Source organism: Peromyscus leucopus, chromosome 17 (genome assembly GCF_004664715.2).
Source record: "Peromyscus leucopus breed LL Stock chromosome 17, UCI_PerLeu_2.1, whole genome shotgun sequence".
Lineage (NCBI taxonomy): Eukaryota > Metazoa > Chordata > Mammalia > Rodentia > Cricetidae > Peromyscus > Peromyscus leucopus.
Window position 1 is genome coordinate 4376867 of NC_051077.1, and position 27275 is coordinate 4404141.

Here is a 27275-nt window from a genome sequence, read left to right on the forward strand (position 1 = left end):
GCCTCTTCCCGCTGGAGGAAGAAAGAGAGAGAAGGAACGGAAGAGGACCTAAGCAAAGGCAGACAGGGTTTCGAGGACTTCTTACGTGGTACATGCGCATGTTCTTGGCCTCAGTAGCCTGGAAAGGCTGCCAAGATTTGGGAGTGCCTGTGGGTGTACGAATAGTAACCCAGCTTCTGCCTACAATCACTGCTTGCATGGGTATCCTAAAGCCATCTGGCAAATGGCAATAGAGTGGGATCCTCCATCTAGCTTCCTATTAACAGAATTGCTTATAGAATGAGAGATCTGGTCGGTTTAACTTTCTGCTGAATGTGGATTTCATCTCACACTCCCATGTGTTTTTATCCAGCCCCCTGGGTTGTGATCTTGTTCACAGTAAGTGCTGTTAAATGTATGGAGAGGTCCAGAGGCCTGGCATGCACCTGATTTCTGTCTCTATTATGCGATGACATACGTTGTTTTTCAAAATATATTTTTGAAATTACTTCACATAATATAAGATTCACTTGTTTCAAATATCAAACTCAATGTTTTTTTTTCAAAAGTATATTTACAACGTTGTGCAACCATCTGCACTATCAAATGACAGATTTGATCACTATTTTTGATAACTCCAAAAGAAATCTGGGACCCATTAGCAGTCACTGCTGCTCTCCCCGCCTGGCAACTCTGGCAGGCAAATCTACTTCCTGTCTCTGCAGAGTGGCACATTTTGAATACTCTGTGTTGGATGCGTCCTGTAATAAATGGTCTTGGGGTCTGGCTTCTTTCACTAAGAAAGTATTGTAAAGTTAATTTATGCTCTAAGATACCTTCACAGTTGCTTATTTCAGGTACTAATACACCATGCTTATTTACTCATTCATCAGCCAAGGGACATTTTGTTTCTTTTTCCCCCCAGTTATCCACAATGCTGGTCTATATAAAGCATCCTATACACACTTTACTTTTTCTTGGATAAATAACCAGCAGAGGAATCTTTGGAGTTCTGATGCAATTCTGTTTCCTTGATCCGTTACCAGGTTGCTTCTGAAGCATCAGTTTTGTTCCTATTGGTAGTAGATGAAGTTGGATTTCTTTATACACTGGTTGCATTGGTTAGTGTGTGTCTTCTGTCTTACAGGCACCCTGGAGAGAGTGGGGTACCTTACTGCACCTTTAGCTTCCCTCTCTATAATGTCTGTATACATTGACTGTCTTCTCATATGCTTATCAGAGATTAATTTATCATCTCTGGAGAAATGACTCCAATCTTGGCCATTTGAAAATGATAGTCTTTTGTTATTGAATTGTCAAAACTTAAATATTCTGGATATAAGTCCCTTTTTATTTATAGGAATTTCAAATATTTTCTCCCATGTTGTGGGTTTTTCTTTTGTCTTCTTGATGGTGTTTTTGCAGCATAAGAGTTTTGAATTTGCTGAAGTCTAGTTCCCTTGTGCTTGCTTGCTTATTGTCCTTAGTGCTTGGAGTGCCCTGTCTGAGAACTCCCTGTTTAACCTCTGTCCACAAGGGGCAGCTCTTGTGCTGTGTTCTGAGTTCTGTAGCTCGTACACCTAGGCCTGCCTAAGTTCTTTTTTTTTGACATAAGTTATCATGTGAGGTTGGGATGCAACCTTCTTTCCCTCCCATGCTTTTCTAGTTGTCACAGAAGTGCTTGTGGAAAGAACACTCTCTTCCCTTTGGATTGCTTTGACATCTGTCTCAGTTCACTCATCCTGCTGTGTTGGAATTCCCAAATGGGTTGCTGTAGAAAAAGCACACACTTGCTTTTCACGGTTCTTGAGACTGGAAGTCCTAGACTAGGGCACCGACAGGTCCATTGTCTAGAGAGGCCTGCTTCCTGGTTCATAATAATGTCTTCTTGCCTTCTTCATGAGGTGGAAGGGATGAAGAAGCGTTCTGTCCATCCACAAGGGCTCTACCCTCATAGCCCCATCACTTCCCACGGGTCCCACATGTAATAAAGTCATTTTGGGGGATTAGGTTTTGCTGTTTGACTTCCGGGAAGTATAAACATTCAATACATGCCAGCTTTGATGTCTTATGTTTTTGGGTCTGGGCTTTATCCCACAGCTCTCCCTGACCTGTGTAAGGGGAAGCAATTTTGTTTTTCTTCTGTGCTAAAACATCTTAGGCCATGTGGGCGTTTGGGGGCAGATTGTGACCCTCTGGCTTGATGACAGTTCAGAGGCCAGATGCAGGCGTGTGAGCTCAATCAGAAACTGATTTTGAGCAAGTTGTTTAGCTTCTGCGGCCTGGGCGGGGGGGGGGGGGGGGGGCGCAGGTCCTCCCTCTGAAGAGTCAGACATCTTTGAACTTGAAGCGGGGGAGTATATGAAAAGCATTGAATTGCATACATGTTCCTATGTGACTTTGGTCCTGTGAGGTTATTATACCTGTATCATGGACACCAAAGCTCACGGAAACTGTGCAATTGTCTTAGCTACAGCAAGAAAGCAAAGAAGGTAGGATTAGAGTCTGGTTCCACTGACAGAGCCTTTGTGCTTCTTATCCTAGTGATGGTACCTATGGTCTTGCTCCTGACCTGTCAGTAGAGTCGACTGAGCCTCTTTTGAAGTCTCTACAGTTCCCCTCATCTCCTTGGAAGCTCTTGTGTTCTCTGACAACATCCTGCCTCTTTACCTAGGAAGAATCTAGCTATTGGGATGTAGTGGTGAATCCATTCTGACTTACTTGGCCGAACAGCTTAGATATAACAAGTACAAACCAATGCTTTCACTCAGGCACTGAGGGGCTGCCTAGCAGGAAGAGGAGGTCACATGACCCACATGACCCTGGGCCTGGATGGGACACCAGCTAGTTCTGCTATGCCCACAGTAATGCCACCATGATGAGAGATCTGGGGATGAATTCTTTCACCTTGTGTGTCTCTCTTTCCTCTATAAAATAAGGAACTTGTTAGATATTCTCCAGGGGACTCTGACTTTAAAATTCAATCTGCCTATAAATATGACTAAGTGATTTCACAACCGTATTTAAAACTACAAGAGCAGACTAAAGGGTAGGAAAATAGCTATGGTTCTACAGTTGGAGTCACAGTCAGAGCTGAGTTTCAAGAAGTGTGGTGAGTTACAGAATATCCAAGTGTCATCATTAAGAGGCTGATAAAGTTGAATGTCACTGACTAACTCCTTCCCACTGTGGGATGAATTCTCAAGAAGTAGACCAAAAAGTGTTTTAAGGGTGAAGATTTGGAGGATGTCATGAGTAACCTTTAGGAGACTGTTGGCAAGACACTCCGTTGGGTACGGACTAGGTATCTTCCTGTTTTTATTACACGGGTCTTTATAGTTTTTATTCATTAAATCACTCAGTCAAAGAAGTTTCTAATGAATTGTGGGAAGTGTTAAAAATGGAAGTGCCTCTCCAGCTCTAGTGCCTTCAGAGTCCGCTCTCCCGGCTGCTTCCTTCTGGGACTTGCTCCATAAGATCCCCTCAGCTGAGGCATCCTCAGATGCTTCACTGTGTGCTCAGCAAACAGGGCTTGAATGTCTTGTTCTAAACACTCTCCATAGCTCATCATGGAGATAAAACTGAGTCTTCCTTTCTTCATTTGTAGAGACCAAGTTTGTGGGGTTTTTCTGGTTATATAAATATTCCTTAGCTTATAAAGATCAGATACGCAGGAAAAGAAAATATTTTCCTGTTATATATTTTGTCACTACAAAATAATCATGAGAGGTAGTTTACTAAATTTAATTTCAGAATAAAAAAAAACCCACAGGCAAACACATGACTGTAGATATATGTGCACATAGACACATGGACATGAACACACAAACACATGAATGTAGACATGTGTATACAGAGACAAATACATGAGTATATAAACACATTAAGTACAGGCATATGTGCACAGACAATTGTATAAACCCGAGTACAAGAACACACAAATGCAGATGTGTGTAAACACAAACACATGCATGAACATTAACACATACACATGAATACACACATACATGTACACAGATCCATATATGCATGAACACTGACATAGCTCATGTGAATGCAGGCACTGGTAAGAACATAGACCCTGACACATAAATACCAACATAATTGGACATAGGCCCAGGAGCATGAACAAATACATGCATGTAGGTATAGGCACATGCATGCACAAACACTGATATAGCCCTGCTGTGGGATGATCTGTATGTCCTGTGGGAGCCCTTCTTGGGTTCTTTGTGGTGTTACCCAGCAGGTCCGTATAGAGGATGATTAGGACCATGGGCCTGAGTGCAGGTGTTTGAGATGGTCTGCACTTGGCTGTGCTGGGGGATGGTCTGTATGTCAAGTTGTTCTGATTGATCAATAAATAAAACCTGATCGGCTGTGGCTAGGCAGGAAGGATAGGCGGGACTAACAGAGAGGAGAAATAAAAGGACAGGAAGGCAGAAGGACTGGCTGCAGCCGCCGCCATGACCAGCAGCATGTGAAGACGCCGATAAGCCACCAGCCACGTGGCGAGGTATAGATTTGTAGAAATGCGTTACTTTAAGATATAAGAATAGTTAACAAGAAGCCTGCCACGGCCATGCAGTTTGTAAGCAATATAAGTCTCTGTGTTTACTTGGTTGGGTCTGAGCGGCTGTGGGACTGGCGGGTGACAGAGATTTGTCCTGACTGTGGGTAAGGCAGAAAAACTCAAGCTACATAGCCCTCATGAATGTAGATACAGACACATGAATGCACATGTGTACAAATAGACACATACATGTATGAATATCGATCATGCACATATAAATGTAGACCAAGCTTAGGCACATACATGCACAAAGACTGACATATAGCACATCGCACAAATAAGGTCACATGTGAATATGAACACACATGATGACCCATGTGCACATAGACACATGACCATGAACACACAAATGCAGGCATGAATAAAAACACTCAAATGCATGAACACAGACATTCGCAAACATGAGTGCAGACCTGCACACACACACACACACACACACACACACACACACACACACACACACGAATATTGATGCACAAATCCTTAAAAATTTTTTTTCAGAGAAAAAAGAAGCTAACAGTATGTGTGCAGTTTCAGGCAGCTTTTAAAAATTAACCTTAAGTTATACACATAGACATGCAAATTTTCATGTACTTACTCTATGTGAAGTTAATGGTTATATAATGTTCCATGTATATGGTATAATTTTTAAAAACCAGACCCCTAGTGTTGTAGAATATTATTTTAAGTGTGTTGTTACTTTTGTTTATGTTGCATTTGTTTAACTCTATGAAGGTGTGTTACTGTGTCTAAAACACCTGATGGTCTAATAAAGAACTGAATGGCCAATAGCAAGGCAGGAGAAAGGATAGGTGGGGCTGGCAGGCAGAGAGGAAATATAGAAGGAGAAATCTGGGAGGAGAGATCTAGGATGCAGAGAAGGAGGACTCCAGGGGCCAGCCACCCAGGTACACAGCAAGCCACGGAATAAGAGTAAGATTCACAGGAGTAAGAGAACAGAAAAAAGCCTGGAGGCAAAAGGTAGACAGGTTAATTTAAGGAAAGCTGGTTAGAAACTAAGCCAAGCTAAGGCCAAGCATTCATAATTAAGAATAAGCTTCCATGTGTGATTTATTTGGGAGCTGGGTGGCAGGCCCCCCCCCAAAAGAGTAAAAAAAAAAAAAAACCAACAACACTTTGATATTCAGGTTATTTCTACCTTGCCCCTTAAATTATCTTGGAGATTTTTGTGTTGAACAGCTCACCATCAGGCCTTTCACTGGAAATCTGTGGTGGGATGACATGAGTTTGTGTTTTCTCTTATTTCCTGGTGCGTGTCATGGGCAGCCCATGAGGAGAGGTGGGGTCTGGCAGCAGAGGGCCCTTGTACATGTTCAGTGTGCTGAGGACTCTGGACCTCTGTGGGGTATGTTTCCCGGTGAGGGTTTCACTCTGAAGGCACGCCACTGCTGCTGGGCTTGTTACAGGATCGTTGTTCCTTTCAACATGCCAGAGGAAGGAGAACTCTGTCAGTCCATCTCAAGCCTGTCTTGCTTTTGGTTGCTGTCTGCAGTCAGGTACCTCTCAGTAGCTACACTACTATCACAGAACATTTTCCCTGTCCCTTTCCCTACCATACTCAGTTGTTATGTGTTTTTATTATTATTATTTTCCCTAAAGCTAAGAACTTACTTTTGGTAAGGGATGACGTTAAGTGCCATTAATATTGATGGTTAAATGTCCTGCAGCCTACAACCTAGAACACAGTGAGAGAGAAGTAACTTTACAGGTAATTTCAGTGTGAGGCAGGAAGCACTGTAAATGGGTGTGTTTGCCCCGAGATTTAGGAAAAGAAATGGGAAGAGGAAGGACCATGATATTTTGAGTAAATTTTATATTGTAGACGTTGTGTGGAAGAGTTGATTGTGACAGACAGTCACAAGACCAAGACAGAGAGGGCCTTCTGACTTGGGCTTAGAGGATGGAATGGGCATTTCCTGGCCTTTTGTGACTGACCTGGCAGTTTGAATAATTTACCTACGTAATTACAGGGAAGCCTCTCCGGACGTGTTATATATAGTTACTTGTTTATAAATGTGCTATATGGCTTCTTCCAGGGGGTGTAAGAATTCTGAAAGCGCCTTAAACACACTGAACAATAGTAGAGACTGTCAGGAAGCAGCGACTAGTTATAATTAATGCATAGTTGCAATGTTCAGACTCATTTTCTTTCCCCAAGTGCCTGTCTATTCAGAAACCAAGCAATGAGCAGATTAAACAAATGTATGAATTTATCATGATCAATTTAAGTATGGTCCTAGTTAACCTATCTCCTAACATTTGTATCATTGTAAAGGTAATTGATGTTCATACCTACACTTCAATTTATATGCATATATATATATATTTATAACAAGAAAATGTGCAATTTTTCTATGGTACAATGATACTGTGTGCTTTGTGATTTAGGTTTGCTTGGAAGAATCATGATGGGAATGGATAGGATGGATCCTGATGGACGGGGTTGCACCTGGAATGGTGTCTTGTAGACTGGATGATCCACTGGAAAAATTGTTACTCAGTGTTTGATTCCCTTGGGTCTCTAGTATGCAAATTCCTCTCCATAAATTTGCTATGAACTGAAGTTTGGGTAACATGCAATAAAACATTTCCTATGTGCTCAGAGTTAGAGAGTCATGGATTTAGAAGGAAGCATTGTGGGAAGTGTCAACCTCCCCAGAGGAAGAATCTGCAGGGAGGGCATCCTTTAAACCTGGTTCTGGTCTCAGGCAGCTGGGAGTCTTTGAGGACAGTCATTTTAAAATACAGGAAGTGGAAAGTATTTATGTAACTCATGGGAAAAAGGACTCAAGAATGATGGTTTTATCTTGGAGAAATCACTAAGCAGAGACTTGATAGCCACAGAAATTTGGTGACTGTGTATCGTATCAAGAAACAATATAGTTCCTGGGTGTAATTGTCAAGAACCATAGTCTCATAGCCTCAGATGCTGGATACTAGCTGCACGTTGCTATAGCAACAAAGCAAGTAGCTGTAGCAGGATAGTAAGCAGCAAAAAAAAAAAAAAATTAAGAACTCAAGCTTGAATATTTCATTTCTGTTCCACTTTTACTTTAGGACCAATGCTATTGGGTTTATGTTTTTCAAAAGAAGGAAAGTGGGGTTTTTTTTTTTTTAGTAATTTTACTTTGGGGGACTTTTTTTTATGAAATGAACTGTGTGGTAAGTTCATCAACAAACTTGCTCTGACTCCTGCTCCTTTTCCTGTTCACTTAATATTAATTACTTCTTGACTCTCCAGCCTCCCCCCACAACCCCACCCCCATTCTCTCCGCGGGAAGTCCGCTGAGCTTGGTACATTCAGTAGAGGCAGGTCCAAGACCCTCCCCCTGCCTCAAGGCTGTGCAAAGGTGGGAGGAGAGAAGAGGGGTTTCTGTGATTGGTATGTAAAATGAATAAAAACTTCTTTAAAAAAGTGAATAGTTTTTAAAATTGAAAAAAAAAAAAAAAGACTGCTTGGAGCTGTCCGCCTTCAAAGTACTGAAAGCACCGCTGAAGAGGAACACCACCAGTTTTTGGAAAACTTCCTTTACTGTGCACATTCTGTTTTCAGGGCGGGAGAAGACACATATTAAACACACTCACACACTCAAATATGTGCATCGAGGTTTGAGTCATGTGTTCAAACCCCGTATCTATAGAAAGTTTCACCTCTTTAAAATCTGTATTAAATGAGTTGCCTTGGATTTATAGTTAGGAGATTATGTTACAGTTCTATAAGATTTTGTATATTCCGTGGGTTTCTTTATTGGTATATAGTTAAAAAGAAAATACATGGCATTTGTCATTCTCCCTCTCCCTCTTTTGCACTGAATGATTAGATAATGGTTAAATGCTCCATTTAGGTAAAAAAGCACTGTTGTCAGCAGAAATGAAATCATTAGGAATATTTGAATTTGTGGTGTTTGCAGTGTAATTTTGCTGCTGTGTTGGTCAGGTTTAAAAAAAAAACTTTTCTAGGTATGGAGAGTGAGCTACTTCCAAATGACCAAGTTACAGAGGAGAAGCATCATTCACCTAGACTAATTATTATCAAATGTTTTCATTAATGCTTTTATTTGCTTTAGAAAAAGTACTAGAACAAAATAACAGCCTTCTTAGCCAATAACACACAAAATAGTTTTCTCTTCACTAAATGGTAATTTCACATACAAAATTACATATAGTTTCTTCCTGTAACAGCAAATGTAAAGGTCACATGCACAGAAGATGCTACTCATGTTATTAGGAACATTTCAGATGTTTACCACTATCAGTTTCCCCAAAAGCATTGTGCTAAGAATTAACCCCACAAAATAGATATCTTAGTAAAATCAGATCATCACAGCATGTGTTACTTGATCATAGGATGCATTTTAGTGCATAAAGTAGAGACAAGTTCATTAAAAATTTTATCTCCAGCTGGGTGTGGTGGTGCACACCTTTAATCCCAGCACTCAGGAGGCAGAGGCAGGTGGATTTCTGTGAGTTTAAGGCTAGCCCAGTCTACAGAGTGAGTTCTAGGACAGCCAGAGCTGTTACACAGAGAAATCCTATCTCAAAACAAAAAAAAAAAACAAACAAAAAAAGAGAAGAAAAAAGAATTTTATCTTCAACTTGTTGAATTAGCAAACTGACTTATGTTTCACCTTAACTCAGGACAATAATTTGGAACCATCCAATGTCTTCCTGATGTTTTGGGTCTTCAGATGCAGGGAGCGGCAATTTGTTTTTCTATATAAAAGAATATTTGGAAAGGTATGATGTGGTCATGTTGGCAGGCTCTGGGGTGAGTGGGACTCTGATTGATATACCCAAGGAATCCCACTCACATCATACCTTAGTCTGTACCTTCTGGCCAGGTCAGGCTGGGTATTAAGTTTGTCTTTGCCATATAGTAGCTCCACAAGTGGCATTTTCCCCATACAGCTCTGATTTTCCCCTTGGAGAAGAATACTGTCTGCCCATATTAGCAACAGGTGAATTAATGTGGATATATTTCTGAATTTCCAAGAGCATTGAACTACCAGCTCAATAAATAAGTACAAACTCCAGTCTCAACCTTCTGTCTTCATTTTCTTTGAGTCACAACTATAACTACCCTTGAAGAAACTGAAGAGAGATGGTGTTTGGTAGTCCTAAGAACTTGTAGATTCACACTCTCAGGTTGACAAGCCCTACTCCTTATTGTAGAAAAATACCTTGGAGCTATGAAGCTATTGTTATGAAATTTCATACTTAGAACCTGTGAAAGTCCTTAATATGAGAATAATTTTGATACTAGGACACTCATATTCCTCATTATGTATGCAAGAAGTTAAGATAAATTGAACTGGCCATTAGCCACTGCTAGTAACATAGGAGATCACAAAACACAAATCAATTAAAATGTACTCTGATCATCACAGGTAAAGTTGACTTACATATGCAACTTATGTTAACTAAATATTTAAATGCTGTATGGATTTTCAAGATCAATATATTATAATTTATTATTCTCTTTATTGTATGTAAGTAGGGGAATAAATCTTAATTGGTTAATTATTCTCCCCCTGTATAGATCTAAAAGACATTGCCCTAAGAACCATGTAGTTGGTTCGTGTTTGTTATTTACTGGTTGTGCTGGCTCTTGATTTCTCATATCTGTTTCTGAAAGAAGATTAGGAATCTCCATTCTGAGCATCAGTGCTGCCTTTCTGGCGATGTAAACAGGGATCAGGAAAACCAGATCCTCTGGGGCGATTTGCTCTGAGTGAGATTTATTTGCAAGCAGCTTGTGGCCTTTCATCTTTGAAAATTGTGAATATGTTCATTTGATACCAACAGAAGAGGGTAAAATGTGTTACCAGAAAAACAAAAAGCAGCTAATCTTTAATTTAATGTAGCAAAACAAAGTACTTGTTGAGACTTCGATGCTTACGGCTACAGAAAATAAGAAAGGTGTTGACATTCCAACTCACTTGTTTACCAGTTTGTAAATGCTTCATTCTGGATTAAGAACCAGACACCAGCAGTTGCATAAAACATGAGCACGTGGTCTCCTTTCCTTGTGGTTCTATGTGAATCTCTGATTGTGAAAAGTCTACTGATAGCGAGCTCCAAGGAACTCAGAGGTTCTTAAGGCTGGATCTTTCATACCCTTGTTCAGGCTCCAGATGAGGATTGCCTTGCACAGGGGTGGTTGGCTTGTGACCTAATTTACCAGTAATGGGTGTTGGTTTTTCATTTTGCCTTTCCTCCTAGGAATAAAAAATTAACATGGGTGCTTTACAAGGAGGTTGTCACCTGGGCTGAGCTGTAAGAAGCAGCTGAATTCTTGATGAAACCTGCCCTGCCCCCATGCCACAGCCCTGTACATTAGGGTAGGCTGCTCTACTGAATATCCAGCTCCAGAACTCACTTTGAGCAGTGAAATGCGTCCATGGAATACTGGGAGTAGATTTGTGCAGTCAGTCCTGAAGAGTGATTTCCAAACCAGCCTTGGAGGTATTTTAGCAATGGGAATTGGGTAAGCAAAGGGCAAAAAAGGAGATTTACTTGAGTGTGGCCATACTGGCTTCTTAAAGTGAGCTAATAGTTTCACAGTCATCACCTGAGCTGGCTGTTTAACTCGTCATTGACCAGCTTGTCCATACTAGAGCTGTTTGGAGTCACATCTAAGGGAGACAGGCTAAGACCCCGGCTACTCTTGGGTGATATTTTAAGCCTACATCTGACTACTGCTTTAGAAATCAAGGAGCCTACTGGGTGGCTGTGTGCAGACTCCTAACAGCTTTGTCGGGTTCCCCGACATAACGTGCACTTGTGTCTGCCTCAGAAGAGACCAAAGAGTTTTCACCAAAACTGCCATCCAAAAGCCTGGAAAATACCTGGCAAATCCTTATTTAGTATCTCATGGTTATAGCTGGACTAGATGTTTAGAGAAAGGGAATGTCTGAAATGTGGGCAGAGCTCCTGTTAGGGGGACAAGCCAAGGAGGTCTCAGAGCTCCTCACCATGTCCCCATGAGTGAGTTCATAGACACCTGGCTTGGTCCTAGAGAAACCCAACTTTGGCAATGCCACAGCTCTGCTCAGCTGTGCTTGGTTGGTCCTGCATTTGCCAGGTGCCTCAAGCCACCCTGGTGACAATGATCTCATGATCCTTCTCTCCAGAAGAATCCAGTTGTTTACCAGGCCTGGTGTGCTGCAGACCACCCTCGTCTCTGTTTTCTGTAGTATGGAAGTGTGTGTTGGACAGGAGCGTATTGGTTCTAGAACTATGTCTGATCCAGATGGCTCAGCTGTGCTTTGGTTTCTTCTGCTGTGGAACGTGATACAAATAGTTCTATCCTCTAGGCTACCAGGAGGCAGATGAGCAAACCACATGGTCCTGCGGACCCCTTAGTACAAGGTGCCCATTTGTCTTCCTCCTGGATGGATGTTCCTCTTCCTCCTGGACAGATGTTCCTCCTTCTCCTGGATGGATGCTCCTCTTCCTCCTGGACGGATGCTCCTCTTCCTCCTGGATGGATGCTCCTCTTCCTCCTGGACGGATGTTCCTCTTCCTCCTGGATGGATGCTCCTCTTCCTCCTGGACGGATGCTCCTCTTCCTCCTGGACGGATGCTCCTCTTCCTCCTGGACGGATGCTCCTCTTCCTCTTGGACGGATGTTCCTCTTTCTCTTGGACGGATGCTCCTCTTCCTCCTGGACGGATGCTCCTCTTCCTCCTGGACAGATGTTCCTCTTTCTCTTGGACGGATGCTCCTCTTTCTCCTGGACGGATGTTCCTCTTCCTCCTGGACGGATGCTCCTCTTCCTCCTGGACGGATGCTCCTCTTCCTCCTGGACGGATGCTCCTCTTCCTCCTGGACGGATGCTCCTCTTCCTCCTGGACGGATGCTCCTCTTCCTCCTGGATGGATGCTCCTCTCCCTCCTGGCACACTTAGCAGATTTGCTCTGATCTCTTCTGTCCTCTTTCCCCACCACTTGATAGACAACCTGTTGAGAATAAAGGCAGCAATGTGACATCCTTTTTCCTGACCCAAACCTCACCCTACAGTGTCATCCTTACCCCATGTGCCTTCCAGTGTCATTCTTATCTCAAGCTCACTCTCCTGTGTCAGCTTTACCCATCATTACCTCAGGCTCCACCCTCCTATTTATGCACCACCCCAGGGCCCCCTCCCCACTGTCACCCTTAACTAAGACCCCACTCTCCTATGTCAGCTCCTCAGGACTCACCCTCTGCTGTCACAGAACCTCAGGTCGCCATTCTCCCATTTCATCAGTATCTGAGGCCCTACCTTCCAATTTCAGTATTATCTGGGATCCCTCCCACTCATGGAGAACTGGAGGATGGACTCATTACCTATAGATTCTGGACAATGATGAACTACCAGGAGAAGGTGACTCCCCAAAACAGAAAAGTACTCCGGCAGTCAGCAGGGCATGGAGGACTGTGGGGTCATAGCACTGCCGTTTTCTTTGGACTTTGAGTCAGTTGTTTTGACGACTGGAGCCTCTAATCTTGTGGTCTTCAGTGAACCAGGAGACATCTATACAAGAAGGAGCCACTGACAAGACGTTGTAGTGAATGAAGGGTCGGTTCTTGGATCTGAGTCTTGCTTGGATGCTTCCTCTGTGACGTCATCATAAAATGCTCCAGAGCCAGAAGTGGACTGCCGAGTGCTCAGGAGGGAAAGGCACCATACCTGTGATGAAGATAGCAAGTACTAAATCTCTCTTGGCTCTGGAGGTCAGACTCTGAACTTGAGGGGAAGGCTGAGGCACTGGTTTATTCTGCAGGTTCTAGGGGTCCACACCATGCCTCTTTCCGGGACTTGGTGGTCACTGGAGACACTGGCATTCTTTGGCTGTAGTCCCATCAGTCTAGCTGTCAGTTTGCCTGTCTTCACATTGATGTTAGTGTTCTGGGATGCTTGTCATTGGCCTTTGCTAATTATAGAGTGATCTCGTCTCAAGATCCACAAAGGATGTCTACAAAGACTTGTTTCCAAATAATATCACCTTCTGAACATCCAAATAGACATAGGTTTGCAGGGTGGGGTTGGGGGAAGGCATTTAACCTACTCCAGTGGTTGAGGCAACATCCTTGCTGTGGGTCATGAGCACATCCTGTGGCAGGCAGCCGACTTCCCCAAAAGAGGTCTTCAGCGTCGCTGAGAGGAAGCGTGCCTATAGTTATTCCTTCTAGTACCCCGGTCTGGTGCTGAGGCAAACTGAAGGAGGCCTGGATCAGTTACTGTTTTTATAGCGAATATTAAAGCAGGGTTTTGTGAGTTGTGGGCGCTTCTCTGCCCCGAGTGACCACAACACATCTTCCTAATGGGGTCCAAAAGCAAATCCCCTCAGCCCAGCAGCAGCACACTACAGCTTTGCAGCTTAAGCCACCAAACCACAAAGTGCTTTTCAGGAGCATGCTAGCCTAAGTTGGTGTAAACATGGTGTGTCCTGTACAAAGCCAGTCTTAGGAGCAGTGAATTGTTTGGTAGAATCCCTGACTTTTTACATGTGAGCTGTTTGGGCCTCTGGAGTAGTTTGTAGAGGTTTAGGGGATTTATTTATTTATTTACTTATTTTAATTTAATTTAATTTTTACAATACAATTCAGTTCTACATATCAGCCATGGATTCACTGGTTCTCCCCCCCCCGCTCCCCTCCCCTTCCCTCCAGCCTACCCCCCCCCATTCCCACCTCCTCCAGGGCAAAACCTCCTTCAAGGACTGAGATCAACTTGGTAGACAGTCCAGGCAGGTCCAGTCCCCTCCTCCCAGGCTGAGCCAAGCGACCCTGAATAAGCCCCAGGTTTCAAACAGCCAACTCATGCAATGAGCACAGGACCCGGTCCCACTGCCTGGATGCCACCCAAACAGATCAAGCCAATTGACTGTCTCACCCATTCAGAGGGCCTGATCCAGTTATTTACTAAGACAGTGTTTCTAGGCTCAGCAACTGGTCTCTTATGCCTGGTCTTCACCAGCCACTATCTCTGTACACCCATAGTGGAGGAATCCAAAACTCTAATAATCCAAACTCTTGGGTTATTCTGCATGTGATTTTAGAGAAGGTTGCTTTGCCATAGTGAGGCTTTAGGCATAGTAGTTTGGCCATCTGTCTACCACATAAGACTCTCATTGCCTTTCCAGATCAACCTCCTATCTCCATTGAGGAGTCAAGTGTACAGTGTTTACCTCCTGGGGTGGAGTCTCTGTACTTCAGAGAACATCAATGACTAAATGGCCAGACCTTTGTTGTGAATACCAAAGGTTATTTTCTACCAAAAAACCTCCAGTCAAGGCAGGTATAGGGATGTAGACATGCCAGGGGTCTCTGACCTGCCCTCACCCCCCCCCCAGCCTAGAGTTGGCTCTTATCTCTGTCAGCATACCGAAAGACTAGAGTGGAAGGCTTTCCTCTTCCCCTGCAACTTTTCAAATACCAGGGAGCGCAGATTCTTCGCATGAGCTACTCATGTGGACGGGCCTCTCCGAACACCCTGCCCACTCACTTTTATGAAGACCTGTGTCGTCAGCTCGGTGACGCTCCGTAGGAAGTTGCCCATTTATGGCTACTAGAGCAAATGATATCATCACAATAGGTGGCTCCTGTCTAAATAGGGATCGTTTGTGAAATGAGATTATAGGCATTTATCTGAAAGAGCAGGAGACAGAGCACCTGCTCTTGGTAATTGATGTCCCGGAGGGATAACACTGCACTCTAATCAAGGCGTCCATCTCCATGGCTAATTTTGTTATGAGCAGAGAGCTTGCCTTTTCCGCTCGGTGCCAGGCAGCCCCCATATCCACATGGAATCCACTCCAGATCCATGTTTTCTATTACGCTTGACTATATGGGACATGCATAGCGATCCTATGCCTGCCACCGTGCTGCTGCAGTGTGCCTGTTTTGCAGAGTGCTGTGGCAGCCTAGTCCAAGCTGAGGCTGCCTGGAGCTGTGACCACTCACTTGGTCACCCTGGCCGCCACCTTCCTTTGCAGCGAGGTTGAAGTGCCCCTGCACACACAGCTCCCCATCTGCCGAGGAGCTGTCGGCGGCGCTTCACATTTGGATGCTGCAAACCAGCCGTGCAGCAGGAGTCTTGCTTTGGTAAGTCAAGGATGACTCATTTCTTACTTTTCGTGTCTTGGATGTATACTTTACTAGTGCCGTGGCCTCTGGGAAATGATACTTAACTGATCAGCACTCGACCAGCTAACCCAGTAGCTGCTTACCTCTCTGTACTTTGCAGCATGTTCTTTTTTCTTTTCTTTCTTTTTTTTTTCATCTTTCTTTCATTGCCCTGTTTCATAGACCTGGTTTGCACTGCTTTCATAAGTGAAATACTCATGACTTGGTAGACAGTAGTGGCAGCCAGGAGACTAGCATCACTGCAATCCAGGGAGCATCTTTCCTGCCCTGGGGGACTTGGGGCAGATGGTCTTGCACAGCAATCTAGGGCTACAGTATCGTCATTATAGACAGACAAGTTCTGTCTTCTTTCCAATTAGCAATCATTTTGATAACCACCAAATCCTGGATCGGTCTGTAAAGCAAGCTCTGTTTTGGCTGGCTCGCCTTTTTATTTCAGCAAAGAGGTGGCAACTGGGCTGTGGGTTCTGTGATCCTCTGGAAATGAGTAAATCCCGGGACCAGAGGTTATTAAACCTGTGTTTCATGGGCTAGCAAGAGAGAGGAGCCTGCGGAGAGGGCTTCCTTTGTGTTGCTGAGTGCACTGAGGGGTTCTGAGCTCTTCCCCTGCTGCACTGAATAGGATGAAAGGGAAGAGAGAGGTGCCGGGATGGGTACCTGCTGGGAAGTGCTGTCCCTGCCTGTCTTTATAACCAAAGCCCCTTCCAAAGCACTAATTTAGTGCTTACACCAAGTAGCCCTCCTCTGCTTGGTGGGAGGAGATGGTGTGCAAGTGCCATGGAATTGCTGAGGCTTTGGACGAAGCATGCTTTTGGCGTGCACAGTGTGACAAGGAGCTCTGAGAACCCACCAGCCAGAAAGGGTTTTTTTTTTTTTCCTTTTCTTTCTTTCTTTCTTTCTTTTTTTTTTTTTACAGTGAGGCAGAGTAACTGGTACAGCTGTTGTGGCTGGTCACCAGCCTTGGGTGAGCGAGCCATAGGGATGAAGGTGGCGAGGTATGCCTGGTGGAGTCTCTCCCCACATGCTTCGTTCTCTCTGTGCTCCGTTGACATGTTTCCTTTTGTTTTTGCTCTTCCACGGGAATAGATACACACACCTCTCTAAATAGAACTGCCACGTCTGGCCCCTTTCCAGCACGTCACTAGAGAGACTTGTTGTTGCCTCCGCATCTGGGTGACCGCTGCCTGCACACATTTCTGTTACAAATGGCCGAGTTATCACAGGGAGGGCTTACACTCTGCAAAGGACTGAGCATGTCCAGAGAGAAGCTGCCATTGGCTTCTCCGTTTCCAGGTGGATATTGACTGCTTCATTCATAATTTCATCCCCGGAGCTCGGGTCTGTCATCCTTCAGGAGCTTAATATCCAAAGGCGATTTTGTAGCCTTAAGTCTATTCCCATACTGGGACCAGTCACTTGGACTTTACCCAGTCTTGTGAATCATGCTTTATCGAGCAACAAGTATTTTATTACCCACAATCACCTGTCACCCTTGCCCTTCATCCGAGGGGGCTCACAGGATGGCATGTGACATCCCAGAACCGCTTGGATGTCCCAGCCTTTGGTTGGGTTTGGAGACCAAGTTAGAGAGTGCTGTTGGGGTAAGCATAGAGAGATGTTCAGATCACAGGACAGTTAGACCTCTGCCAGAGAAGCAGACCACAGTCTTTTCACTAAGTTTAGACCCTGCCTTCACGTGTACAGTTATTCCACACTAAGTGTCTGTAACTAATGAGTACTGTTTTGTTTTAAACCAGATCCCTTCAAAACATTTAAAGCACAAAGTGGGACAGTAGAAATGAAGTGCTGCATTGTGACAGCGTTCACTGGGAAACGTAACTAACCCACAGGATGTGCACGTAGGTCTCTGGCGTGACAGCTGACAGACGTTTCGCAGCCAGACCGTGATGCTGTGTGTTGAAGGCCATTGTGTATTTTCTGGACAAACTTTAGTTCACTCTCAGTCTATCAAAACATGACTTCAAAATCACGTGTGGTTTTTGTTCTCTGGAATAGTGTCATTTTTACTTTAAATAAAATGCGGTTTTTGTTTTTTATTTTTAATTTCTGAAATTTATCTTGTGGTATGTCTGTGTGGAGTGGTGTGTGCGTGTGTATGTGCAGAGGTCAGAGGGGGACTTTGGGGGAATGAGTTCTTGTTAAGGCAAGGACTCTCTTGTCTCTGCCAGTGCATAGGGTACGCCAGGCTAGCTGGCCTAGGAGTTTCTGGCCATTTTTCCTGGCTCCACATTCTGTCTCCTTGTATGAGTGCTGGCATTACACATACGTGCACATCTAGCTTTTTTCAGAGGTTCTGGGGATTGAACTCAGGGTTATCAGGCTCGTGTGGCAAGTGCTTCTGCCTTCTGAGCCATCTTTCTTGCCCTGCTTTGATTTTCTGTTTCTCCATAAGCGAGCGAGTCTGTCAGTGAAGTACACTGAATTCTGTGGGGGATGTAGTCATTGCAGGCCACTGAACTCCCAGTACCCTTGACTGTTGGGCAGGAAGAGCTCTGCAGTCCTCTGTACTGTGCTAGAAATATGGTCTCTCTAGCATCATCTTTCTTCAGACTGCCAGAAGCATGCCTCACCTCACAATACACCTGGTCTCTGATGTCCCGTGTAGATAGTCTTTGAAAAGAGCAAGGATGGGTACAGATGTTAGAGGTGAAAAGGCAGTTAGGAAGGATGCTGGCAGTACTGTTGGTATTGAGCCTTGAGATAAAACCAGACACCTACACACTGTGTGTTTCCAGCCAGTGTACAGTGTGTGGGATATTTCTGAATCAATCGCACCTCCACATGCTAATGGTGAGCTTCCTTTATGCACCCAGCAGCTGAAAACACAGTTCTCTACCCCAGGCTTTGTGCACACAGTACTCATTGACTTGATCTCACACTTCGAATCAGGAAGTTGTTTACGGGGAAGCAGCTGTTACCTGAAATTTGCTTATTAGATCATTATTTTATTCATGACGGGTAGTAAAATTAGCATTTTTTCATATGACTAGCATCGAGAATAAAGTCATAACATTTCTTTGCGAAGAATGGCTATTGTGAAATTGCTTTCTTGTCCACATATGTCGGTTAAAAGTATGCTGATTGGTAAAGGTGAGAGTAAAACAGTTTTGCAAGAATTCTCTGTTTCTCTTTTGTGGGAAAACCCTCTACGTCTTGTTGTGTGGCTTTGGAACTTAACTTTCTTTAGACACTGGCCTCTGAGTTGCAATGGCATGCCTTGAGGTTGAGCCTCAGTATTGATTACAAAACCACAGAGATCTGTACATGCAGCCCGTCATAGGTGGTCACAGGAAGAAGCATTTGCTCATGTCTTCCTTCTAATTCAGTATCTCTTGGGCATATGCAGCCTTCTCAGATTATCATGTGCTGTGGGCCACTATTTCTGGTTCCCTCATTCTTGTCAATTCTTCTTCCATAACGGAGATGGAGGACCCTGGTTGCTAGAGTCCACAAATAGTGCTTTAGGCGGGGGCTGGTGATAAGGCTATGTGGACAATGGCACTGGACCCCAAGCCTGATGATCTGAGTTTGATACTTGAGACTCAGATGGTAGAAGGAGAGAACTAACTCTTGAAATTTGTCCTCTGACCTCCACCTGACCTCTACATGTGAGCTGTGGCATAGATACACAAATACACACACACACACACACACACACACACACACACACACACACACACGAAAAAAATACAGTAGTATACACTAATATATCTGAGTAACTTGGACTCTAGGAATTCCAAGATATCTTCTTAAGCCATTTGTGATTTTTAGTCTAAGAGGACACTCTGGGCAGAGCTCTGGTGAGCATGCGGAGGCCTCCTTGGACCTTTCCTGAGTTCCTTGCCCCAGTCCTATGCCTGAGGGTATGACTTTGCTCATAGATGGTATTCCTGAAGTACAGGCACTTAGACCTGGGTGACTTGCTGGGTCAGGGTGCAGGATGGGTTAATAAGGACGACTCCCTCCAACCTCTCATCCTTAGCATTTGCTCCCAAGGCAGAGAGAGTGCATCCTCAGCAGGAAGAGGACAGTAGGGTGTCCCCAGACTGAATCCTAGTGGGATGTGTTTCAGCAGAGCCTATCTTAGAGTTTCTGTTGGCATGATAAACACCATGACCAAAAGCAACTGGGGGAATACAGGGTGTGTTTCAGCTTACTTACCAGATCATTCCATCACTGAGGGAAGTCAGGGCAGGAACTCAACGTAGGAAACTGCAGGCAGGAACTGAAGCAAAGGCCGTGGGGAGGTGCTGCTTACTGGCTTACTCCACATGGCTTTCTAAGCTGGCTTTCTTATACAAATCAGGACCATCTGCCCAGAGGTGATACTTCCCACAATGGGCTGGATCCTTCTACACCAATTGTCAATCAAGAAAATGCCCCACAGGCCAGTTTTGTGGGGGCATTTCTCAGTTGAGGTTCACTCTTCCCAAAGGACTCTAGCTATGTCAAGTTCACAAAAACTAGACAATGCTGGGTCTCTGTCACACTCCCAAATAATCACCAACATGTACACAGTTCTTTCCTCTGGTCTTTCTGGCTTCTTGTTTACTAACAAAATGGCCTAGAGTCCTTGGTATGTTGGTCTGGAGCCTAGCTGCTCTGGCATCTGTGTATATAACCAGCTCTGCTTTTTCTGTGTTTGAATTAGGTGGGTGAAGGGTATATCTTGATCTTTTTCTTTATATTCATAGGGTAGAAGGCAGCAGAGCTGGGCCTCTCCCATCGTTCTGAGGGCAGGATGCTGTGACCACCTTTGACTACATGTGCTACCTGGTACATGTACCTTCTGGCTCAAGTCAAACCTTTATTAACTTCCCATGGCCCTAGCTTATTTCTTCCCAGTGTTGAGCAGTGTTCTGTTCTCCAGATGGATGTCATTCTGCCATTCATCCACTAAAGGATGTCCAGTTGGTCAGTTATGAGTGAAGCTCCCATACCAGCTTGTGTTCTTGACATGTATAGTTTTGTAAGAGTCTTCCAAGATGTCCCTCAGAGTGACCATAGTCTTCTGCATCCCCATAAGCAGAGGAGAGAGTTCCTGCTGTTACAGACACTCACTAGCATCGAGCAGCTCCGCATTCTCAGATTGGTCCCTTCTCCTGGCTGTGTGGTCACAGCTAAGGTTGCATCACTTGACGGCAGGGTTTCCGTGTTCATTGCTTGGGCACTGTTGTCCTAATACTAAAGGGGAGATGATAGTGCAAGGAAGGGAAGGGAGGAAGCTGGAGAGGAAGAGATTAGGAAAGGGCAAGGGAGGAGGTCCAGTGGAGTGGCTGCAGAGCTCCCATCCCTGTCCCCACTCTGGGGTATTACCCCTGGCCAGAGGAACTGCCACTGCTCCTTCTGACAGTGAACCTCACTAGTCTTTAAAGATGGCAGCCCCCAAGAATGGGGGCTTTTGAAGTGGATCTAAAGCAGGGGGACCACACAGTGCCAGGGCTCCACATAGGTTGTCTTCTTCAGTGTTTCCTGTCTTGGTTGGACCCAGACCTTGAACGACTCACAGAGTGTACCTACTGGAAATAAAGTTCTGCTAGCAAAAACAAACCCTAGGAATGCCCAGCTAGAGTATGACAGATAGGCCTGCTCTGTGCTGCAGACACACACATTTGTTGCTGCTGACACAGTGACAACATTTTTAGTTGCTAGAAGAATGATGCAGCCCAGACGGATATTTCTGGAGGAGCGATTGGTCCCCTATTCACATTTTCTAGGCCAGTCTTCTTGAAAGGACTGGCTGGAGGGCAGGTGAGGGTCAGCAGAGACGAGCTGAGCACATATTGGAAGAGATGGAGCTCCTGATTTCCCCATCTGGATCCCATGAAGAGAGAAACAAATCCTTATGTACCGGGTCCCACCATCCTGCCAGTAGACCAGCAGTTCTCAACCTGTGGGTCACAACCTCTTTGGGGGTAAAATGACCCTTTCCTGGGGGTCGCATATCACATAGCCTGCAGATCAGATATTTACACTATGATGCAAAACAGTAGCTAAATTATCGTTATGAAGTAGCAACAAAAATAGTTTTATGGTTGAGAGGTCATCACAACATGAGGAACTGGAGAGGGTCACGATGTGAGGAAGGGTGAGACCCACTGCAGTAAACTATAACATGGGTACATTGATAAAAACTAAGGCAAAGGAAACCAAGACATAACTTTTATTGTGTGTGTGTGTGTGTGTGTGTGTGTATTTAATGCTTTCTGGGGAGAATGGTGGAGAGAGACTTAGTCATACATTTTTTTTTTTGCCACCTTCCCAGTTGTTTACAATTTCCTTCATTTCTAAAGAAGACAATGGAGGGGAAGATAGCATTTATACCCTTTCACTAGCATGCGGAAGGGTATGTGTATGAAGCTGCTGTTCTGTGCACGCACAGGCCATTCTGCTGCTGTACAAGGGCTGTCACTGCTCTGGTTGTGCCCATTTGCCATTAGGATGAGGCCTGTGACAGTCACCGAGCACCAGCGTGGACCCTGGTGCAAGGTGATCGATCCTTCTTTGGATACAGCTCTTGCTCATGTTCAGAGGACACTTTGACAGCCATTTGAGGGGCAGTCTGGGGAAGGTGGAACTTGCTGTCAGCAAGCAGGCTGCCTTGTGGACTGAGACCCCATGCTTGGAAAGCAGGTCACAGATCCAAAGGGACTATTCCTGCTGGGCACGCTGTGTTGGTTTCTTTATGGGTTGCACCCTGGTGCAGTTTAGAAGGAGAGAATCGATGTGTTCTTCTGTGGTTTTCGCTTTTGTTGGATGATAGAAACATTCCACTGTAGATGTTCCCAGAACCAAACTAAAGCCAACACACAGCTCACAGGATGCCTGAAGGAATCTAGCAGGAATGCCCACCGGAGGGTCCCTTCTGCTGGCAACTTTCAAGGTGGCTTCTTGGGTGTCGAGAAGACGATTCCACTGTCACTCATATCCAGGTGCAGCTCGAGGCACTGATGCAGGCCACTTCCTTCAGTTCTGACATAGGGAGCGTTCACTCGGTGCACTCTGACGCCCTTGCAGGTCACACACATAGAGAACGCTTGTGTTTCCTCTGTGCTTCCACTTGTTTGTATCTAATTTCTCTTTTCTGTTAGCCTTGTTTACTGAGGTATTCCAGTCTCTAGAACCAAGCTGTAAGCGTGTGTGACCATTGTTCCTCTCCTCCCTCAGTCTACACTGTGCTGTCCATGGTGTGCACTTTAGATTCATTTTTCTAGTGTGTGTGCCTCAGTGTGTGGGTGTACTGTCAATGAAATGAATATGCATATGTTTTAATTTTATGTAGCCTGTGTGACTCTCATTGAATTGAAGATGTTTGATCAGTTTTGTTTTTGTTTTTATCAAGGAAGGAGCTCTTCAAATCAGTAATGTGCTTTTCTAACATGGCCCCAAAAGACAGGCAGGGCCACATGGTATGTGAGTCCCAGGAACCCACTGAGAACTTGTTTGGGATCGAATACTGGCAGACTCTTTTGTCTGTGTGTGGAGTCTCACCAGCATGCCGTCTTTCGGTCAATCAGTGCTGCCTGGGCACTGGGGGCAGAAGTGTGTGCTGGATGCTGCACAGATCTGGAATCAGATCTTCCTTGAGACAGGGTCTCATTCTAGTCCCGTCACACTCAGGATTAGTTCTTACACCCAGCAGCCTTGAAGCACGCATGCGTGAAAGGATGATGCAGTAGATCGAAGTAAGCTTCCTCTGTGAGCAAACACCGTTGCAGAGACTGTGAGGTACTCGCCAGACCTCTTGCTTTGATGGCGCTCTGAACCTGAAACACAGCGCCTGTTCTTCCCACTTCTCCTCCATTTCTGTGATGGCTGTTGGAACTTTCATTCACTCATTGTTCATCTACAGCATTCATGAATTTTTCACCTGTTACCATATGTGATTAGCATGGAAATCCAACAAGATTTTGTTGAACTGTTCCTTTGGTGTCCTTGGATGTGAGAAAGATCTTTGAAACACAGAAGCCACACCCTCATTAAGGTATTACCAGAACACCGAACCTCTGTAAACTTCTCTCCAAGTGTCCTGCAGAGCCTGATTCCTTTTTCCTGGGCACTCTGCTTGTTGGATGGAGCCATAGTATAGTTTGACCTTGTTCTTCTTTTGGTAACATGAAGCTGGACATATCTGTTAACTATCACACTCTCTTGGGGGACGATATGGCTCGTATTAAAGTGCACTGTCACTCTATATGCCTTTGGCTGCAGTGAGTTTTATGTAGAATAGAGAATTGTAGTGTCTGATGTTAAGCAAGGGGCCTCTGATGCAGCCATCCTGGGTCAGAGAGCTCAAGCAGAGCTGGGTCTCATGCTGTGGACTTTGTGTTTCCAAGGTTTCCCTGTGGATTGCAGTTGAGGTCATTTCCAAGGGAATGCTTCTGCCTTCCAGGCTTGAGGACTTCCTTTGTGGTATGTCAGAGTTTCTATTCTCAGCCCTCTGATCTTTGTTCACCTCTCGCAGAAGATGCTCTAACCTCAGTGGGGAAAGCTGTGGATGGCAAACCACAGCAGTATTTTGAGTTGAGGAAATGTCTACACCTAGGTGCATTTTCAACCTTCTAGACCGACTAACGTGTTGGAAGCAATCCTACCTGCACTGATTTATATTTCCTTTTACAGTGTACTCTGAACACTGGAATTTTAGAACTGGATAGGATGTAGTCAGCTTGTTTGCTTTATTAAATGATATGGTACTATAAAGTTTCACAGATAACATGATTAATAAATGGTAATTCTGTGTTGTTGTTTTTTTCCCCCCAACAGTTACTTAAGTGCTCAGACCTTTGATGCAGTGATTGTGTTAACAATGTTTTTACTAGTGTCACAGTATTGGCGTGGGCACAGAGCGAGTGACAACATTGGTCGTGATCTCAGAACGGACAAGAATTGATGTAGACGAAACAGAACATGTTCCCTTCTCAAAGACCACTTGTGTGGAGGTCAGAGGGTGACCCCTTGTATTTGTTCTCTCCTTTGCCGGATGGATCCTGGGGACTCAATTCATTTGTAGGCCGGCACCGTTGCCCAGAGAACCATCTCCCTAGCCTCAACCCGCTGGTCTCTAATCATCTCTGGAGCTTTGCTTTACCTAGAATGTCACCTGTCAGAATCAAATGGTGAGTGGCCTGTTTAGATTGGTATCTCTTGCTTAGTGATATGGATTGAAGGTTCCTTGGTGACTTTTCTTGGCTCCGGGGCTTGTTCCATTCTCTCTGTGGCCAGTGATTTGTTTATCAATTGTGTTAGTTACTTTTCTTCTTTTCTGTCACCAAATACCTGTCCAAAGGGGCTTAAGGGGGTATTTATTTTGAGGATACAGCCCACCATGATGGGAAGGGGTGGTGGCAGGTGTCCCTGTGGTGGTGTGAGTATGAAGTTGCTCGCCCACCTCTCAGTGAGTTGGGAAGCAGAGAAAGAAATGCTGGTGCACAAGTGCCTGTTTTTTCTCTCTTTTTCCTTTAGTTCAGGACCCAGGACAGGGCATGTTACTGTCTATGTTAACTTCCCACAGTTAGTCCTCTAGGGAAATGCTCTAACATCAAGTCGACATGAAGAGTAACTATCACATCTATGTACCCATGAAAAGCATCGTGGTGGATTACAAGTTTGGACAGTTATAAATAGAGCAACTTTAAATATCAGTGCATGGACTTTTCTGTGAACTACCATTGTCAGCCTGTTTGGGTAGAATGTTTTCAGTTCACTTGAGTAAATACCAAGGAACATAACTGCTGGATAGCGTGGCAAGCGCATGCGTAGGTTTTTGAGAACTGATTATTTTATTTTCTATGTATGGGTACTTTGCTTGCATATATGGCTGTGTACTGTATGTTTCTGGAGTCCACTGGGGCCAGAAGAAGGCATAAGACTCCCTGAGACTGGAGTCATATATGGTTACAAGCTGCCACATGAGTGCTGGGAATCAAACCCAGGTCCTCAGCAAGAGCAGCCAGTGCTCTTAACTGTTGAGCCATCTCTCTGGTCCTGTGGGTGGAATCTTGATACCAGGATGAGAGACATTTTTGCTACAAGCATGACATTGTGGCAGTCTGAAGAACACTTAGCCATTGTTTCCCACATAGTTCTGAATTTATTCCTCTTGTGATTCTGCAGATAACTATGTGAACTTGTAAGAGGGAACGTGTGTAGACTGTGCAGGAAGGGTGGACTGAAGTGCATGCTAAGAGCCCAAGGCAGGGAGTGTTGTTGTGACTGACCAGTGAGGTTCTCGTGCCGTGGCGAGGACAAAAGCACCTTTGAGAGGTGTAGGGCTTTTGATGAGAACTCTTTGGGTCTTCATTTTCCTTGTGTCCATCTTGCAGGCCAGCAGACTGTGGGCCCCATGTCGTCTCTCCTCCTGAGCATTGCTGTCTGCTGCTTTCTCCCATGGCACTCTTCCCTCTCAAGTGTCCTGTTAGAGCTCCTTCAGCCACTTTACCTTTAGGACTCTCATAAAAGATGTTCTTCACAGAGGTACTAGTGATGATTAGGGAATGCTGGTAGCCTGTGGGGCTTTGTGCTCAGTCTCAAATAGAGCAGGCTTTCTGAGGCTAGAGAAACAGGGTGAGGACAGAACTCTGTCCTTTGTGCTGAACACAGACTCTGTCCTTTGTGCTGAAGAGGGTGGTGACCAGCACTCTCAATGAGCACCATACATCTGTCTCTGACTAGCTCCCTCCTTACAGGGATGAATCATGGATGCTGTTTCTTTTTCTTTTTCTTCTTTTCTTTTTTTGTTTTTTCAAGACAGGGTTTCTCTGTGTAGCTTTGGAGCCTGTCCTGGAACTCACTCTGTAGCCCAGGTTGGCCTCAGAACTCACAGAAATCCACCTGCCTCTGCCTCCTAAGTGCTATGATTAAAGGCGTGCACCACCAATGCTGTTTCTTTTTTTCTTTTCAAAATCTTCAAGAGGCAAATCTATGCTGGGCAAAACTGGGGAAAATTCACTGGCGTAGTATTCTGAAGAGTTACCCAGTTTGTTTGTTTGGGTTCTTTGGTTCTGAAATTTTACTGCATTAAATAAGGCTTTAAGGGAATAATACATTGCCTGTAATTCTTATAACCAAAATATGAAGATGGAGAAGACATCACTATTCAGATAAGTTAACAATATAAAGTGACACATGTATTATTTCATCAGCACATAAAAGTGCTATGCTTGGTATTAATTCATTTAAATTTAAAATAGACGTTGGGCATGGTCCTGTAATTCTAGCTACTCAAGCAGCTGATGCAGGAGAATCAGAAGTTCAAGGCCAACTATGTAATTTATATAGTGTGATGCTATCTCAAGAAAGATAATTAAAAGGTGAGAGGGTAGCTCTACAGTCTCTAGTGCTGAGCACTTGCCTAACATGTACAGTGTTGCATGATCCACTCCAGTACCACAATAAATAAAAAAATAAAGTACAATTTCATTTAGGTGATCACAAACTAAATTTTCAGTAAGTGATTGTTCCACTTTTTTTTTTTTGCAATTTATATCATTTCATTTGAACTTGCCATATTTCTGAATACCCAATAATTTCTGAAATAATGATGGAG

The 27275-nt window shown here is 44.4% G+C and overlaps 1 protein-coding gene across 4 annotated transcripts in view; it reads left to right on the plus strand.

Annotated features, from left to right (window-relative positions):
• Positions 1-27275, plus strand: part of Dlgap2 (DLG associated protein 2) — a 742630-nt gene that overhangs the window by 271244 nt on the left and 444111 nt on the right. Inside the window, exon 1 of one of the 4 annotated variants that reach the window (XM_037211613.1) lies at positions 15588-15664. The exons of the other annotated variants lie outside the window; for them this stretch is intronic. The gene's annotated coding sequence lies outside the window, so the exon portion shown is untranslated. Of the gene's footprint in view, positions 1-15587; positions 15665-27275 lie in introns of those variants that run through there. 4 annotated transcript variants of the gene reach the window in all.